We start from the raw sequence: 12,963 nt of genomic DNA on the forward strand, positions 1-12,963 counted from the left end.
ATAACCATTCTGCTGTTTCCTCAGTGCTAAGTAGCAGGGTGCTCATGGATGGGCACAGGGGGAAGCACGTTGTAGCGTAACCCATCTGTCTTGTGGGATGAAGCAGAGTGCCCACTTTCTGCACTGACTGAGTTTGGCTAATTAGCTGAGTTTAAGGTATTGCAAAAATTTAGGCAGTGGAAATCCCACTTATGTAAAGCCCCAGAAACACATGGAAACATTCACTTTTTTAAATGAATTGGTGTTTTAACGAAAAAAGTGACCCCAAAGTCTTATGTCCTCCTTCATGTGTATTCTTTTAAGCATCAGGAAGTTTGCATTTGTTTATTATTCTGCTAGATATATTTGTTATTCTTGAGTTGCTTTTGATATTAAGAAATATTTTTTCAGTAAGATTTTGCCTTTCTGGTGAATCTTTCATCTCTTCATTAATTTTGATGTCTGCAATGACCTAGTAATTCCAGAGGAGGCAGGAAAGCTGTGAGGCTTATACTTGTTGAGAAGTTGAAGGAGGTAATGATTTTTTTGGAGAAAACAGTATTAAGAGCATTTTTTAAAAATGTGTCTTTTCATCTGGGATACTTTATCCAAGAGTGATAGACTGTTTAGTCTGGACTGTGATTTTCAGCACGGACCTGAGCAAGCCACCATGTTTAAGGCAGCTTTGCCTAGGAATTTCCCCAGGGTACATGGAGGTGTTCCCTCTGAGTCACAAAATTTCCCATTTCCTTGGTCAGGTGGGATCTGCTGGTTTGTATTGGCACTGAACTATGACAGCCCACTAACTCAGTGTTAGGCAGTGAAAATAGAGGTCCTGTTGCCTTCTGTTCCCTTCTAGCTCACGTGCAGGGAAAGCAGAAAGCATTAATCTCTTTTATTTCCTTGCCCCACATCCCAAGCAATACTCCAGCCTTAGGAAAGCACAGGAATCCCATCCAACGCTGGTTTTCAAAGCTTGATCAGTTCGTGTTTTAACATTTGACCTAAAGGTCTGAAGAGCCCCATGTAACTCCTCAGACACTCACCACGCAGCATTACAGGACTCGGCAGCATCACAGAGACCGCAGCAAGCATGTTATTCCCCTGTTGCCCCAAATCATTCCCCTTTCACCATTGGAGAGATGCTAAAGCTGAAAATACTCCAGAGGATGCACTTGAATGTGATGTATTTTGAGCTGTGCTCATCAACTAACCAACTCTGAATGATGACATTGTCGCAGCTCAGCAGGTCGTGCCTCTGCTGCCAAACGGACAGACCATCGCCCGTTGGAGTAGCAGCGCTTGGGTGGGAAATGCCGAAGCTGCTCAGCCAGCGATGGTGCAACCACGATGAAAGGTTTCAGTGCCACCTTTTCTCCAGCCCAGCTCCCTAGCTGAAGTGTGTTAGCAGCTCAGCTGGGGCCATGATCCAGCACTAATGAGCATTTCTAGCTTGCAGCATGTGAATAGAGACTACTCATGTGTTTAATGTTAAACATGTGCTTGCCTGCTTGCCTGGATAGGGGCCTAAAAGTCATGACAGAAAAGCCTATATTAATGAACAGCATTATTATTCTCTTTCCTTTGAAATCCAGTGGCAGAATTCCCAGTGGGGGAATTCCCAATAGGAATTCCCAGTAGAGCCCAAGGCTACATAAGCACGAAAATGTTTCAAGCGTGAAGATGTCCTTAGAAAACAGAAAATACTCAAGGAGAAAAGGAAGCAGCAGTGATATCTAGGGTCTTATTACAGAAGAAGGACACCAGCTCTGTCCTGGTGGTAACTGGAGGGACACCACCAGTGCTGTCAGGCTTCATTCTGGTTTATCATGGGGAGGTTCAGAGCAGAGCTGGGACCAGGTCGCGCTAGCTGTGTAATGCCAAGGCATGTTCTGCTCTATCTCCAGCCACACTCCCTACGGCGGTATCCCACAGGGTAACGATGCCTCCATTGTGTCTGCCGCACTCTTATTATGAAGTGGCTTGTCTAAAGAAAACTAAGGGTGGGGGAATTTTTTTTATATATACATGGAGTAAAAACAATCCAAATATGCTTTAATGGTTCTCAACATGATACTGTCAATTCTCACCACAGGGTGGAATTTGTTGGTGGAAATTAAATTAAATTAAATTAAAACAGAAAAGCTTGGCTATTGCTAATGGGTACTACTGGGAGCCCTAAAAGCAGTTTCCAGTGTAGAACCATAGCAGGAGTGAACATCCTTTAATTCCCAGAATCACTTGGGTTTCACAGGGTCATTTCAGCCTATTCTGCTGCACTGCTGAGAAGTTGCTCTTTCCCTGTCTCCCTAGGTCTATAAACTCTGAAGAATTTTGGAAATGGCTACGGGCACCACATTAATTTGTTTCTTTTTCACTTTTTTCTCCCCTGTCATTAAATTAACTACTTTAGTTTGGAAGTAAATGACAAGTAAATAGCATTTGCAAACAGCAGATTTCTCTGCTTTTTAATTAAGGAAGTTTTTAAGAGTTTTCAGGAAATGAGAGGTTATCCCCAGCTTTGGGAATAAACTGTGGTATAAAATATATATAGAAGTGTGATTCTGATTAAATAATCTAAGCAGGAAGATTACAGTTTGTTTTAAGGAGCATGCTTAGGACTAAACAAACAGAATAATCCAGATATTGCAATAGGGAGTTAAGATTCAGTTCCAATCATCTCCATTGTTTTGTTTTGTTTTGTTTTATTACTGATTGTACAACATAGAAACAAAATATACATGTATTCACTTTATGTAACCGCATTATTTAATTCAATAATGCTGTCAAGTGTGTCGGGATGGAAGGTGGCATAAAGAGGAAAACTTACACTCTTGAAACAGCACTATTATTGCCGTGTCTTTGATTTTGTTCCCACTGGAATAAACAAGAGCTGCACCATTTAGTTGTGTAGAAGCAGGATCTCAGCTTCACAGATCCAGATAGTCTGGCAGTCTCTGTGGAGGACAGGGTAATTTGCTGTTTAGCAATCTGAGTCTTGGAATGGGCACAGCGCATTTCGGAAGGCGTCCAGGACCGTCCTTGGGTGAATGGCTAGCATTGCTTGCGAAGGACCACAGCGAACCCCCTGCTGTTATAAAAATGAGATTAAGCCATCATGAGATGTGGACTGGCTAACCCTGAACCAGACACATTTGCCTGCAGCGCAGCCTCTAAATTGGTCTGACATCAGGAACCGCAGCGTAAGAGCTCGGCCTCAGAAGTGAGTCAAAGCAGCATCTTTGTCACCAGTCATTTTCTATTTATAATGACACAGATCTATTTTATAATCACGGGGAGGCACAACAGGAGTGTGCTTTGTTCTGCCTAAATCGCATTTCTCGTGGGGGTGCATTTAAACACAGCCTTTGGCCCCTTGCCGCACACCATGCACACCCAAGGCGGGCAATTCTGGCACAACAATGCACACCCTGTCGTGCTTGAATGCTCAAAGACTCCTGTGCTGAAGCAATATACTCCTGCTAAATGGCTTAAAAACGTTCCCTGAAGTGTACTGAGCTGCCACGCCGCCTCACTTCTCATTTCCAATGCCATTTTGTGTCTAAGCCTTGGGTTTCAAATCAACCAGGAGTATATTGCATTGTTTAGTGCTGGAAATTACTGGGCATTATTAACCATAAGAAACTGGGGTGAAAAACTGCAAACCCCAATTCAAGCCTCTTTCCTAGTGCAAAACTGGCTGCTTATGCATGCGACTGTATTTTCAGAGGCTGTGAATCGATTCCCTGTAGCTGCTTGCTTTGGTTTCTGGAGAACAGGTCTTCATCTCTGCAAATCCTTGTAGCTATGATGGTACACCCCTCCTTTTTTTCTTTTTTCCTTTTTTTCCTTTTTTTCCTTTTTTTCCTTTTTTTCTTTTTTTTTAAGTTAAGAGTCGTTCTCTGTATTGCTTAGAAATTTATGATCTAGCAATCGATAGATTTATTTTTGTAGTCTGACTGTTTTCAGTTCTATAACACCTGAAGATCAAAACCAAGTTGCATAGTGAGATTTGGGGGTGAACAGAAACGTTTTTTTTCCTCAAAATCCACTCATTTACAAATTCTGACTCATTTGGGGCACAATCATGGTTACTTAGAGGGGGGGTCTGATGTTGAAAGAGAGGAAGGGGAACCCACTGTACATGTTACTGTCCCACTGAGAGAGGATAGCAGGAACAAATCTGGAAGTCCTAAGAGGTATATGGACATGTTTTCCATCTTTAGTGTGAAAGCAACCTCTACTGAGACCTGAATGGCCCTAAACTGACCCACAGTTGCTTAAAAATTGCAATGACCTGAAAAAGCAAAATCTGGGATATGAGCAATGACATGACGATCAGGCACGGCACCTCTTCAGGGCGTTATCTAGGCAAAAAATATCTCATTTGAAAGGACACTCAAATTTTTAGGTACTGGCCTGGACCCAGGTCCAGGGCTGGATTTTCTCCACCAAAATGTCATTAATCTCAGAAACACCTAATGGCTGTTGGGGTTGTCACCACGTGATCTGCTGGGATAAAAGCAAAATTGGTAACTCTTAAGGAGAAAGCAGGAATGATCTTTAAACTTGGACCTGGTACGCTTCAAAGAAAAGTAATTTATTTGTAAACAACTATTTTATAGTGGTTGACAGTGAAAAGTACCTGTGCATCTAGGGGTCTCCATCAGATAAGAAAGACAGGGTAAATCGCTTTGCATATTTGTGATTTTCAGTTGAGGCACATCCTCTGTTAATGGGTAATTTTAGATTAGACTGTAACCTTTTGGGGTAGGAACTATATGTTTCTTCTCTGTATGTGCAGCTCCTAACACAACAGGAGCCTGATTAGAGCCTTTGTGTGCTGCTCTAACCCTCATAATATATAATAATAGGAATAATATAATTAAAATGTCATTAATATTATGATTGTGCGGCTGTATTCTGTCAATTGTGAATAAAATTCATGTCCTTTTTGTATAATAGGTAGTATATTTTATTATTGAAAGAAGAGTTAAATTTAATTTTTAGAAGCAAAAAGGTATCTGCTCATTGTTTCATTTTAAGCTTTTGGATAAATAAGCAAACATTTCTTTTGTATCCTTCAAATGAGTATGTGTTAAATGAAGAAATCCACCTTCCTGAATTGGAGCTGTTTATAATCTTATATTCCAAGAGTGATTAACACCTGATAATCTGAATAAAAGTGGTTTATTTTCTCATTGGGTTATTCCTGAACTTTTGTTTAATTTGTTAATTGTTTTTTTTACATAGGCAACATTCCCTTGGCTGCAAGAAAAAAAACGTGCGCTCACAGCTTGAATACAGGTATACTCGTCACTGGATCTAACAATCTATTTAACAAAAATAAAGGGAAAGACAGCAAGGACAAGTAAGCTGCATCTGTGCTAGAAGAAGAAACATGGCCGGGGTATAACTCGCGCACTGTCCCCCAGATGTTGGTGCAATACGGCTAGTGCAGCTGGTGGGACCGTGTTGGCCTGGACCGGAGAGCACTCTCCAAGGCAGTGTCGAAGCGCAGCATGCTGGATATGAGAACTGGTGGGGTTATAAAATGGGTCTGAAAACAGTGGATGGGGTGAAAGGGGGAATGATTATTCAGTATTTCTCATATCACAGGTTACGTGTTCCTAATGAAATAATCAAGCAGGAAGTTTAAAGCAAACAGAAAGAAGTGCCTTTTTACGCAGTGTATAATTAAACTTTGGACCCCTGTACCAGAGGATGCTGTGCAGATCAAAATGAATATGGGGTTCAAATATGGATATGATAACTTCATGAAGAACAGATCCATTAATGTTGTTAAACATGAAAGTTTAGATGCAATTTCCAGGTCAAGTCACTAAATACCAGGGCTGGGAGAGGGTCCAGCGGGAAGTAGGTTTCCACTTGCCTTATTCCTTATATTGCTTCTGCTGCGAGAGATTAGACACAGCTGAGGTAGGGCTGGGTGGCTCGGCTCCAGGATGGCCTTTCTGGTATTATGATACACAAATGTGAAGTATTGTAAATTTTATTGCAGCACAAAACTTTGATTTTATCTTCCCCAAAGCAAACCACTTCCAGAGAGGCATTAGAGACAGAGGCTTGGAGTTCCTCTCACAGCAACTGACAGGGAATCACCATCCACCTGAAATAACAGGAGTTCATCATCCAACAGCTGCAACTGGAGAGGAACAAATAGGATTCCTTCCGGCTTACGTTTCAACTTTTCTTCTGGTCACCAAAGACTGCACCCTTTGGGCCACATCTCTCTAGCACCACATCTCTCTTGATGTGATGTGTGATATAAAAATGAGAATTTGTTTCAAAGTCTTCAAACCCAAGCTGGTAAGTGTCAGCCTGATGTTTCTGCTTTAACTAGTGCTGAAGTAGGTATTCAGTTGTGCAGAACTGTAGAAGTCCAGGGCCTTTGCTCACTGCTTTTGGACTAAGCCCTCAATGTGCAAGCACTAAGGTGCACCTTCATAGCAGACGTGGTCTTTCCCTTCTCTCTGATCATGGCAGCATGGAGGAAAATCAGGATACCTGCAAAACTCATCATAGGGCATATCAAATACTGAATAAATAAGGTAGTACGATCCCTTTTTTGCCCAATTTGTGACTGATTCTGAATGGAAGCACAGCTTTGCTGTTTGGTCACTCAACTGCATGAGGGTTGACCATGGCCAGCACTGCTATGGGTGATGATTGGTAACACTGCCATGCATTTTCTCATAGAAACCCACAACTTGCCTAGCTCCAGCGTGTCACTGCATTGCCAGAACCACATGCGTGAGACTACGCCATCCAGATGAGCATCTCTGAGAGTGGCCGGTACTGAATGCTTCAAAGGGTGGTGCCAGGAGCCCCAGCGCTTGGCGTTTATCATACTGACCAGACATAAAACATGTTCCACACTGGTGGTGGTTTTCTAGTGTTTATTTCATTAAAAATAGTACCTATAGCTCTGGCTCCTCTCATTGTACAACTAAACCTGACACTGGTCTCAGGATCTCCAGACGCTGGTCTAGGTGATATTTTACAGCAGAGAGACCATCAGATCCATTAGGCACTGTGTAAAATAAGAGATTTCTGTGCGTGAGTGATTGTGATTGCAGACCTGAATGATGAAAAATGGGGTGAGTAACCACTTGGATCACTCATCATTTTTCCTGTCTTTAGTTTATCATTCCTTATGCATCTGCTCTGAACAAGCCCAAAGTTTCCCCTTTCCACAGCTGTGTCTCTATGCTCCTGGTCATATTTTTGGTCATTCAGTCTCTGAAGTATCGCTTCTACCCAGCTAATCGCTCTATCTGATGGGGATTTGTACTGCTGTCTCTCCCTGCTTGCCCCATGAAAAATAGAGTCCTTAGCGGACTCCACGGAGCTGCTGGCACCTCTTCCTTCAGGGATGGGACGGGGGGGAGCTTTGTCAAGGAGGGTTTAGTTTGGTTTTTCTTTTTTATCTCAATACCTGCTGTAACACTCTACACATCCCGCTAGACACGCTGCAATCAGTCCCGTCTGCGCCAGGCAAGAGTTTAGACATTTCAGGTGTCATCCATCCTTCATATCTCATGCATGCCTTTCCTTTCATGAGCCCAGCAGATGCCTTTAATTGCCAGCCACTGCGCTTGGCTTTCCAAGCAGTAGCAGGGGAACTACGGAGTCCCTCTGGCGAAGGATGAAACAAAGGGGCCCAGCAGTGTTATGACATTTTCTTGCACTGAACTGGCTTTGGGAAGAATGGGCTCATTCCTCCCGTTAGATAAGCACAGAAATCTTAAGCAGATGCTTGCAAAACATCAAACAAATATATACTTAAAAAAAATAAATATAGGCTATACCCACATGCCCCATAATCTGGCCAATATTCAGGCACCGCTAACAGCATCTAGCCTTTCTCTGGTGAAGCCTGGAGGAAAAGGAAAAACCTGCAGTCTAGTCACTCCGCAGCAGGACTGCAGCCGGCTCCTCCAGCACCATCATCCCAGGGCCGAACGTGGCAATGCCAGGAGCTGGTGGCCAGTCTCCAGTCCGCCCTGTTGTTCAGCAACTAGAGGGAAACACAACCCTTCTCTCCCGTGTGTTGTGTGTACACTCCACGGGCTTTAATCTGTTTAAGTTTCTCTTTAAATCAGCATTGCGGAATGCAAAGAGGAATTTCATGCCATAGGGAAGAAGGTGCAGCAGCCTGGAAAGCCTAAATTGCCAAAAAGAAAGGGTGTTTTCTTTAGTGCTTAAGTAAGCCTTATGCTCCTGATTTCTAGGGCAGTGATAATAATAGGGGGGATTTCTGCTAGTTTCCTTGCATAGGAAAGCCACAGGTTTTGGGAAAAGCTGGATGGAAGTATATTCATTGAGAAGTGTGAGAAAGAATTTATTGCAAGAAGTCCCCCTTCCCTCAACCCTTTGTTAAAACAACATTAAAGAACATTACTGGTGCCATGAGAAGGACTTTTAAAAACCTGCTGGACTTCAGGTCACCCCTGTAATCCTCATTCACCCCCTTGTGCGGATGGGTTGTGGTACCAGTTTTCATCTGCTTGTGTACCACATCCTGCACAGGTCCTGCCCCGTTCGGCACCCTGAACGGGTGATGCAATTTGTTTTCTCAGCCATGTGGTGTGCTGGGCCTTCTTTAGTCCTTATTACTCAGCCTGTTAGGAAGCTCTTTAAAATAGTCATGGTATCATGTGCTTTCTACAGCAGTGGTGTTTGTAACTGCTTCACAGACATTGATTAGATCACTTCATGTGTCCCTAAGGGGGAAAGGATGATGTTTCACAGCGTGGGAACCAAGACTGAGAACTTCAGATATGAGTTTTCTCTTCACTTCGAATGCTCCGTTTCACCTATTTCACATGATTTTTCACAGTACATTGCACTGCACAGCGATTTCATGGTACTGTTGTACCAATAAATTCAGTGTGCTGGGAAAACTCCCAATCTCTGGCACAAACTGGCACAAAATGGCTCTTGTCCGTACTGGTTTTACCTTCCTAAACTGGATGGCTGCCTGCAAACTGCTTATTAGAAAGAGACCCTGGACAAATGAACTTCCAAATGATGTTGGGGACAGATTAGTTTGGGAGGGTCCTAGGTGGCCTGAGCCAAGAGAGGTCTCACAGTCTAGATATACATACATATATATATATATGGTATATATATATGTATATACGCTAAGTAGTAAAGGCAGGTATTTGGGTTATGTTCCCACTGCTTTCAAGTGCAGCTGGGAGCACTCAGAGCTCCTGCACCTCAGCTGTTGCCACCTCAGGTCTCAGTGCCACCGTAAAAAGCAGCCAAATCTGGCTCAGATGAACAGTATTTGGTCTTTCCTAAGTTCGGAGTGTTTGACTTTGCAAGTGTAGTGATGTCTTAAGATAGTTTTTTCCTTATATAATATTTTGTGTGCGTGTGCGTATGTATGCACACGTACATACATACATCTATTTATACGTGTGTGTATACATCTATAGTAGCAGCCTTCCCTCAGAGCAGCGTTTTAATTCTGGGTATCTGTAATGATCACAGAAAATCGATGCAGTTGGTTTTTGAGCCACCACAGGGGACCAGCTGGCTTTTGCACCGCGTCTCCACTGAAGCCTGCATCCTAGGGAGGTTATTTATCACACCGCAGCGAGAGTCGTGCTGCCATGCCCGTTTGGCCGGGAACATGCACTGCCCCTTGCCACGGGGCATGATTCCCCAGGGAGAGCCCCGCGGCTGTCAGAGCCAGTTGTATGCTTTGCTCTGCAGCCAACCAGAGTAGCACTCATATTTATGGTGTATGGGCTTAAATCTTTATTCATAAAGCAGCAGCTTTAGCTTTTCATTGTCAACGTGGATGTTGAACTAATCAGAAAGGGGAGCAGGGGAAGGGTGGGGACCGGAAAAGAGGAGTTTGTGGGAACATAACAATGTTAAAGAAAAAACTCTGCTTGCTGTCAGTTAAGTCTCTCCATTAGTTACCTCTACCATTATGGATTCATTTTAAGATCCAGACTTCAATATACATAACTTTAAATCACTAACATCCTTCATGGCTCTGTGATTTGCTGGTTCCATATGTAGCCTCTTGGCCCATCGTGTTGGCACAGGTTCAATTCTTGTTCTTCCTTTGGGTTATGGTTTCTTTGCTTTGATGGGGGGATCAGGAGGGAAAGAAGAGGGAAAGAGCAAAAAAGGGATGGTGAGATAGAAGGCAAGTGATGGGGGGAGGGAAAGAATGGGAGGAAAAGAGAGGAGCACAAGGAAAAGTAGAAATAATACAAACTGAGAGAAACAGCTTAAAAAAAATAGGAAGAAGTAAAGAAACAGTGTAAAAAAGGCAGAAAGAGGAAAACAATGAGAACTATTGTCACGAGCAGCCATTCCCATGGCGCTGCTTGCAACAGCACTGAGATGCTGAGGAGCAGGAGGAGAGGGCTGATACAGCCCTTCCCGAGCGCCTAAAATGGCAGTGCCATGCTGCCGCTCGTCCCCTTGCAAACAGGCTCAGTCCCCACCTGAACTTTATAATTAAACTCACTGAGATTTTACTTGGGGTCTGGGCTGACAGCTGTATTGAATTTTGGTTTATTGTGTGATTTATCAGGGCCGTCGATGGGCGTTTGGATGATTTAGTGCTGCAAAAATACCTTGGAATGCAACGCACAGCAATATCTGCATTATTAATAACAATAATAATAAAGATAAATGTCCCTCCCCAGAGCTTTCGATGGCCGTGCCACTCAATTTAACATTTTAACAGTGGCATGTGGCCTCTCCATGGCACCTGGTAACGTCTGATGGATTTGAGCAGGCAAAGAAAAGGTTATTTGTCAAACGCTCAGCCTCAACTGTATAGTATTTTGAAAGCTCCAGGTCAGAACAGCCTAAGCCACATTCCTGTCCCTGACATCCAGCGAGACTGAACTTTGTCATGTTATTAAGCTGTCAGCAGCGCTGGGGCGTTATTTAGATTTCTGGTGGGAACTCCTTACACATGCTTGGGGTGCTCTAGTGGGATTATATCAACACCATTGTAAAACACACACAAATGAGCTGTGCTGTAATTACCACATGAAGACCTCGCTTGGCTGGGTTAATCAGCAGAGAATGGAAATACCAGATAAACACAAATGGGCCACCAGGATGTTTATTCCAGTGGCAACAATGCCATTGTTTCCTATGGAGACTAGCCTGATGCTGGGGCTCCTCTGGCAGCCAAACCACTGGCTGCCTAGCATCTGTGCCATGCATGGAGGAGCAACACGGGGCTCTGCTTCCTCCCCTGTACCAGGGTCCTACAGGCAGGACTGGGGCTGGGAAGAGGCAGAGGGACCAAGGGATTTAGATGATGTGATATTTGCTGTTGTAAAAAAAAAAAAAAAAAAAAATATTCTCTACATCCCTGCACCAGTTCCACTCAAAGGTCTGCTTTGCACAAGACTCTTGTGCCCACCAGGTAAGAGAGAGGCCACTTTCTGTGCACCCCTCCCCGCGATGCTCTCTGAAGTAGAAGGGGCAATTACGGCTTTATCGGTTCCAGCTGCCTGTCGGAAAGGGCGCGCTAGGGAAAAGCAGCTGTCTGGGAAGTTTCATTCTGTTGGTTGCCATTCAAAAAATCACATTTTAACGTGCTTTTAGCGTTCACTTTTTGGGGACAGACACAGCCTGATTTAAATTGACTGCACAGCCCAGTAGCCACAAGCCACCGCAGCCAAGTGGGACCATGGTGTCACCAACAACCCTGGGCAGAGCAGAGGGCTGAGATCCTCCTTCACAAATCCTCCCTTCTCCGCCCAGTACATCAGACCTGTTTTATCTACATAGCACCTGGGTGCTGTAACTAATAACTAACTAACCACGGATGGCAGTTTGCTAAGCAAACAACTGAGCCCCTGGAAGATGTCCTTGTCTCAGGTGTTTGCTACAACCTGCACAACTCTGCCCACGGGCAAGGGGTTGCCTGAGCACTCCTTAAGTCAATGACAGTGGTTGTCTGGAGTAGCTTGAATGAGCAGTGAGGATGGCTGTGCACAAGCCTGCCTGGCTCTGTCAGGAGCTGATGGCAGAGCACTTGGTTAATCCCTTCCTCTGGAAAAACTACAGGGAAGCATAAGGGATGGTGACAAATAGTGAATGGGTCACACCAGCATTGTTTGGCACAGGAAGCTTTGGAAGAGGTTTTCCACACATCCTGACATCCTATTATATTAATGTAGTTATATAATAATGAAAAAATGTAACACACTATGTCAATAATATAATAAGTGCTTGAAGTGACTATGCTGTTCCCACAAATTTGCAATCCAAGTGGAATAAAGATGTCTTTCTGGAGCCTCCATTTGCAGAGAGAGGATTGTCCAAAGATGTTCACTCATCACCCAAATGGCCAGGTTAGTAGTTCGGCCCTCATCCCCTGGATGAAGCACAGGATCATCAGTGCCTTCGCATTACTGGCATAAATAGAGGGGCTTGCAGGAGGCTTTCCTCCTCCATGGAAAGGAAGGGGAGAGGAAAAGGGTAGTGGTGAGTTACAAGAGAAACCTAGAGACAGCGGGCTGGGGAGAGAAAGCCAGAGCCAAGAAAGAACGGTGTTTCCTTAGGGCCTTTTTGCCATCTGCTGGGTCTACAGAAAAGTATAGCCAGCCTCTGAAAGGCGCCTCTCTGAGTCCCCAAGTGTCCCTTTCTTCAGTTATTTCTGGGAATATGTAGGACACCAGAGACTGAATAACCATGACAATCTCATTGCTATTTCTTCCTCCCTGCTCTGTTTGCTACATCTATCTGTGCCATGCCTCATGCTAGCTCTTGACCTCCCATCTCATGTAGGTGGTTGAGGTCCACCATGCTCAGCATTGGGTCTAAAAATGCATTTGATAAATAATACTGACCAAAAACCCCTTAACTCCTCAGTGCCACCACCACTATAGCAGACAGGAATGGACATCACAGATCTGCTCCTCTCCTGCCTTTATCCACTCCTTAGTGAGATCGGTGAAACCCTGA

This window comes from Nipponia nippon, unplaced genomic scaffold (genome assembly GCF_047370975.1).
Source record: "Nipponia nippon isolate SJK-2023a ecotype South Korea unplaced genomic scaffold, ASM4737097v1 scaffold_4, whole genome shotgun sequence".
Lineage (NCBI taxonomy): Eukaryota > Metazoa > Chordata > Aves > Pelecaniformes > Threskiornithidae > Nipponia > Nipponia nippon.